Raw genomic sequence first — 7486 nt, 5'->3', positions numbered from 1 at the left:
TTTGTTCGCACCGCTTATTGGCTTTCTTTGCATCCTTACACGCTTGCTCACATGTCCATGCATGAGTCTTGCTTACTAATGTATTGTCCATGCTTCAACATAATGAAGTTATGGACATTCGATCCAAACCTAAATTTGTCCCTTGTGGACACCACCTTTTGTTTGCTTTTTGCATGTTTTGTCTTCTTTCTTGTTTGCTTGTTTTCTTGTTTCTTTGCTTGCCATATCCATCATGCTTATTGTTTTATGCCTTTTTCATATGCTCTTTGCATCTTTTCCTTCCATTGCTTGTCTACCAGTTTCTTGTCTTTGCCTTTGCATGTACACACACGGAGCAAGGATGCATGGAATTAGGGTATGGTCTCCTAAGCACAAGCAAAAAGGGCGAGGATGTGAACATGTGGATATAAGCCAAGTGGTTATGTTTAGTAGGTTTAGGGGTCTAGCCTCTCCCATTTGGTTATGTACTCTTTTAAATCCCTTTCCTTCCTCCCTCATTTCTCTCTTAGATGGGTTGTATTGGGTACATCATGTTGTGTACCATTCGTCCTCATCTCTAGAGTACAGCGACCCCTGTTTACTTTCTTGCACCTATATTTTGGGCCGTGCTCTAGGAATGTAAGCATTTACTTTCCTGCTTTGTGTGCTAACATTGTGCATGATGTATGTATATATATAACTACTCGCCCCTTCTGGTGTGATTGTCACAGTCCATGTCATCTACTGCGAAGTGATGGCTAATTTCCGTCGCGAAAATAAGGTGACATGTCATCGGATTTTCACCATGGAAACCTAATACTTTGCCCGAATGCCTTAAGAAAGCATAGATTGGGACCACACCCATTCAAAAGCCAAACCACAAAGCCCCCATGCATGCAAATCCCCAAAAGCCAATGCCAAAATCATGTTTTTTACTGTCAATCTCCGAAAATTAAGGTTTTATCAAAACAAAGGACTGTCCTTGGACAGGCGTTATGGGGTGCCTAACACTTTCCCCACACATAACCAAACTTCCGAACTCAAAAATCAATAATTTTTTGCCATCCACATTAGATTAGGAAAAATTCCATTTTTCTTAGCCTAGGATTGGTAATAAAATCAACTAGAAACAGGTAACCAATCACACCTTAGAAAAACCCAATGATTGGTGGCGACTTCACTTACCTTTGGTAATTCCCTTAAAATTTGGCCAAGATTCCTGCCACACCCCTAAAGGTAGACCTACCTTCCTCCACCAAGAGAGAGAGAGAGAGAGCACCCGAAGCTCCACACGAACCATGCAAAATCATCAAGAGGGGCCTCCAACTGGCCTTGCACGCGTAGGAGCGTCACCACAACGGGTGGTCAAACGAAGGCTTGATGATTCTCCATTCTGGGCTAGGCGTCAACAGTTGAAGGGATGGAAAACTCTTTTATTTGGTTGAGGAGAAAAGTGAGAAGATAAAAAATAGAGTTTGTATAAATTTACTCTCATGTCCCTCATAGATAAAAAAAATTTGCACATTATATTTTGATTAAAAATTTGTATATAAATGGACACTAAAAAAAAAAAAAAAATAGATTAGCACAAAAACCAAAAACAAGTGAGAAAAAAAAAGGATGACACAAAAAAAAAAGAACACAAAATATAAGGATTTACATCTAAGTAGCCAAAAAAGCAAAAAAGAAATAGCCAGCCAACCACCAAAACAACAAAAGACAAATGTTCTAAAAGAAAAAAAAAAGACGCACGGAATGTGTACATAGTAGACAGTTCTATCTTATCATAAAAATAATAAAAAATAAACAGTTCTATTAAAAAAACAAAAACCAACGTGTACACACAACAGAGTGGACTAAGAAGCTTGTGATGTGGGCATTTTTGTCCAAATATTTTTTCCTCCCTTTTCAATCCCATTTTCATCCCAATTTGGGGAGATTGTGTTTTGGTAGGCTAAGAGAGAAAACTCCTAGGCACCACTAAATTCTCTCCCCTGTTCCACCCTCAACCAAACAACTACAAACATCACTTTCTTCTTATTTTTCTTTCTTCCATTTTCCATTCTCCCTATAATCACTCCAACCAAACGAGGCCTTAAAATAGGATCAACTAACATATTACAACACACTTATATATAACATATCATGTTATATTGATCTAGTAATTAAAAAGGCTTGGAAATTTGAGTTTATATTTATAGCCAACCTTAAAATATACTAAGTTCAACTCCTCATCAAATCATATAAAAAAATGGGCCCTATATCACACAAAATTTTCCATCATCCTTACAACAACAACAACAACAACAACAAAAATTCTCTGTTGCTCCATTGGGTTTGTTGTAAAATATTTTTCAAAAAAACATTTTTAGTATTTTCAAGTGTTTGCTTTATTATAAAATTTAGTTAACTCTAAAAATGATTTTTGTTGACTAGAAAACCCTTTGTAAAATGTTTGTTGAGGGAGAAGTTTATCCACATGCCACATGTCCCAACCTCATTGGATTTCACTTACCTAATCACCAAAAAATACAAAAATACACTCTACAAATCATTTTGGTCCTATACAAGTATCTTTTGACTTCACTACAGAGTTGGAACAAAAATCCAGAACCACATCATTTAGCCAAAAGCCAAAATGTCATCCTCCACCTCATTTTATCTCACCATTTGGCCAAGCCCAAAATTGGATCCATAAGCCCAATTTATTTAAAAAGCCTATGGAAAATAACTATAAAGCCTATGGTTAAAGCCTATGTCAAATTACTTTCACTTCATTTCTTTCAAAAGCGTATGACAAATTATTACAAAGCCCATGGAAAATCATCTTATCAAAGCTCATGGTAAAGCCCATGATAGTTATACTTATTTCATTATATATGCAAGACCCATGACAAGTATTCAAGTCTTGCAAAGGCCCAATAAGCTAAATCAACATGTGTAACAAGGCCACTAACAGTTGGGTAAGAACTTCAACCAATGTGCCAAAGCTAATACAAATAGCTCATAATTGAATCCCACATATGTAACTAACTATAGCCAAGCAAATTCTCTTTTAGTCCAAACTTAACCAAATGATAATTGGACCAATCAGCAAGTGCGACTAGGTTTTCAAATCAAGATCTGAGCTTGATACATGGCACACTAAAGTTAAATCTCTCTCCCACCATTTGATACTACTGACTCGGACAAGACCTATGAGCTATGTTGGCTTCTCAACCAAGAAAAAAGCAAATATCTCTCTCATTCAATTTTTTGGTCCAAGAGCAAGGAAGCCATGGCCAGTGCTTCAAGCTTATGCTTTTCTTCATTACTAGCTCAAATCTTTCACTAAAACAACATTGTAGATTAGCCCAAGTCCTTTCTTGTCTTTTTCTACTTACCCACTAAACATCCCACTATATAAGGGTAGCACTAAAATGCCAATAATTACTCATATCGTCACCAACTCAAAAAATCCTAATATCTTAGCAACACACACCTTCCTAAAAACTAGAAATAGAGCAAAGAAACCTCATCTACTTACTACAATTAAAACTAGCTCTAAACACATCACTCTTCTCATACATTCTCTCATATATTCATTCATACATTCACCCATCCTCGTAAAAAAATCTTCAAAAATGCCCTCACTTATTCATCTTTTATTACCATGTCATAAAGAGGGATCTTGCTTAAGTCATTGTTGCACATGGCTGTATACTATCTCTCTCTCTCTCTCTCTCTCTCTCTCTCTCTCTCTCTCTCAACTACACTAAGTTTTCCTCTTTTACTTCTGATTATTATTATGAGACCATTATACAAGTTTTATTATTTTACGATTGAAGGATATGATGTCTTTATCATTATTGAGTTTATCTCTCGAATAGATTTATTAATAGAAAAAGAAATACACTGGTTGTCAAAATATGTTTTGATTTATTTATTACTAGCTCTTTTTTCTATAACTACTATTGAGGTACAAATTTTTCACTCATGCCACGTGCCCTAATCCTATTTAATCACATTTATTTATTCACCAAAAAATACCAAAATATCACCCATAAATTATTTTGAGCCTCTATGGATATTTCTCATCCTATTGGCCAACAAATATTTTATATCTCATTATCTAAATTGGGTCATGCTATAAACCATCACAAAAGCCTAAAAAACTTATATCTTATCCAATTTCATTATCATTATTTAGCTAAGCCCAAAACCGGCCAGCCCTACAACCAAATGCACACATCCCATTCTTTTTAAAGCCCAAGACTACTTATGCTCGGTAATATTTCTAAAGCTCATGATTCAAGTCCATGGCAAAGCAATTTTATCAATGGAATTCAAATCCATAATCAAAACCCATGGCAATTTTATCAATGGAATTCAAATCCATAATCAAAGCCCATGGTTTAAACCCATGGCAATTTATTTATCAAAAACCCAATTCATATTGGCAATATCAAAAGCCCAATTTTCATTGGCAATATTGAAAGCCCAATTTACATTGGCAACATCAAAAGCCCAATTCTCATTGGCAATATTAAAAACCCAATTTACATTGGCAATATCAAAAGCTCAATTCTCATTGACAATATCAAAAGCCTAATTTTCGTTGGCACTATTAAAAACTCAAGCTAACTACTTGACATTATTTTATCAAAAGGCCAAGGTTATTAATACTTAGCGAAATACTATATCATAAGTATTTCACTTAAAAGTCTAATGATGAACAATGCTTTAAGTTCTTAAATCTATTACTGTAATATTACAAGCCCATGGAATCTATGGCAATTATCTATTCTGAAAACCCATAGCAATAATCTTATAAAAACTCATGGAAAGTTATGATTATTTATCTTAAAACCATGACATTTATTTATTTCATATCATATAATAAACCCATAGAATTTATATAATAAGAACCCATGATCACTATTTATTTCATATCACAACATTCATAATATTTATTTCCAACACTCATGAATACATTTCATTTTTACTAACAACTAAAGCCTATATGGAATAAAAATTCATGGCAATATATGATAGCTTTGTCCATTTTGTAGGGCTCACAATGAGAAAGCAAAAGGATAGGCCCAAGTAGAGAGAACCACCAAGTCAAAGGCCTACCAAACTACTTAGCCCTCATGGCCAAGCCTAACATGAAGTCTCATCCAAAACAGCCCATATGTACAAACTGACCCAGTTGGAGAACTCCATTCAATTCTGTCATCCGCTAGAGAGTACTTCAAGAAGCAACTAAGCTCTCAAACCAAAAAAGAAGTTGGCCACCTATCCCATCAACCTCTTTGCCACTGCCATTTCTGACGTGAATAGTACTTAGGGGCAAGGCTAACACCAAAAAGCTAAAATGCAATAAATGCCATTCTTCCTCCCTAAGTTTCAGTTATCACTGGAGGAAGCGACGACCAAATCATCTAAACTTTAGCAAACTAGCTTCTGAAGTACTAAAAATGTCTAAAAACTAATACATGAACCAAGCCTATGAATTCCTAAAGGGGAAATATAGGGAAATGTGGTTTGGAGGGCATAAAAAGATCTCTAGCGAAGCTCCCTGAAGTAGGCTAAAAGCTTGACACCTGGCTTAGGGTGATAGCTCCTACTCTTTGAAGTTCAAATCTTAGTTGCAGTAACCAAGTTCTAGCCCCATGTATGTCATGATCTTATTGGCTAAGATCAATCTCCAAATCTCTACACTTAATGACATTACCCAAAAAAGATAAAATACTCAAAAGCAAATCACACTATTTTTGGCCAAATCCTAGGTTAAATATTCTGAATTTCAGCTCCACCTAATATTACCCAAAGGAGACAAGCACTCAAAAAGGAGTTCATACCACTTTTGGCCAAATCTCATGATGGATATTCTGAAAATTCTCTTGCTAATTAGGCCCAACGTTTTTGGCCTTTGCTAATTGCTCCCTAAGCTTTACTATTAAATGAAAGCACCATCTACTCATCAAAGGGGGCGAAATCCTCTTAAAGTCTCCATTTATCTTCTTATTTTCAGCCCTTAATTCAGAAATAAGTTCCTTTTTTAGTTCATAAAGGCCCATACCCATCAAGTCACAAACATTTCTTCTATTTTTTAACAAAACCCAGCACCATAAAGGTCTCGTGATTAGCTACAATCAGTCTCTCACCACCATGGCCAAAAATAGCTAAGTTCCTTTACCATTTTATTCCTACATCACCATATATCTACTCACCCCATTCATATAAGAATAGTTTCCATCATTTACCATACATCCTTCCACATATTCCATCATAGGCATAAGAAACTTGGTTAAATATTTGCTACACTAAGCTGGGGGTCTTTTTCTTCCATCATTCCATCCTAATTTTCCTCTTTTACTTGTAATTATGAAGTTTTTAATCCTTGTTTATTGATATTATAATGAAGGCTATAATTTCTTGGATATTATGTAAGTTTTTCCTCATGTTGACTTAATAATAATGAGGAAAATATATAATTTTTATCATGTAAACACATTTATTAACTAATCAAATGTTACCGCTGAAGGTCTATCATATTCACTGCTGGACCATTTTCCTTTTGTGTACTTGTTACAACGGGCCCACTTTTATATTAATTGACTATGGAAGAAATGCATAATTTTTACTATGCAATTATATTTATTAATTTTCCAGAAATCTATTGCTGGATGTTTCTCTTGTTTACCACTGGACTATTATTTAAGCACTTATTGTGATAGGCCATTCTTTGTGCTAGCTTATTTTTGCAGGAGGTATTTTTGGGGCCTTATTATAATCTTTGTTGGATGCAACCCGGACCTTAAGCAAAAAGGGCCTTCCTCGCTTCACCGATAGCCTTTGGGCCATGTTTCAAGCCCAAAGTTAAGTCTCGGTCTTGGCTTTCCAAATATCATATTGGCAACAAAAAAACTGCCCCCTGACAACTACTCATTGGATATTTATCATATTTTATAGCTAGATTATTATTAAACATCTATTTGTAGTGGAACCTCTCTTAGGCAGAATTGGATCTATTAGATTACATCGATAGTCGTTGGGTTTCCTCTTTGGCCCAACATTGAGTTTCGAGCTACCTCCCTAAAATCATCCTTGCAACAACAATCCCCTGTTTTACCAACAAAATTTCGTTAAAACGTATTACAATTTGGGGAGCTTGCACAACCCTTTTTCCTAATATATGTGAAACTCGTTGTACACCCCCACTTGTCTGAAACCCCCACAGAGATGGTTGTTAGTGGTGGTTGGCAATGAATCGTAGCTAGGAGACTTGAAATCAGGGTGATGATTCGGGATTAAGAGGCACGATTTGGTGGCTGAAGGTGGCAATTAAGTGATTGGGGTGTTGATCCAGTGTCTAAGGCACTGATTTGGTGGTTTGGGGCTTGGATCAGGTGATTAAGGGCATTGATTCATCAAGGTTGTGCCGATCTGGTACTTGAGGGTGTGAATTCGGTCAAGTTTAGTGTTGATCCATCAGTTTGTGCTTGAAGAATTTGATGGTTTA

This window comes from Quercus lobata, chromosome 2, assembly GCF_001633185.2.
Source record: "Quercus lobata isolate SW786 chromosome 2, ValleyOak3.0 Primary Assembly, whole genome shotgun sequence".
Classification (NCBI taxonomy): domain Eukaryota; kingdom Viridiplantae; phylum Streptophyta; class Magnoliopsida; order Fagales; family Fagaceae; genus Quercus; species Quercus lobata.
The sequence above is the reverse complement of the archived record's forward strand: the minus strand, read 5'-3'. Positions refer to the sequence as shown.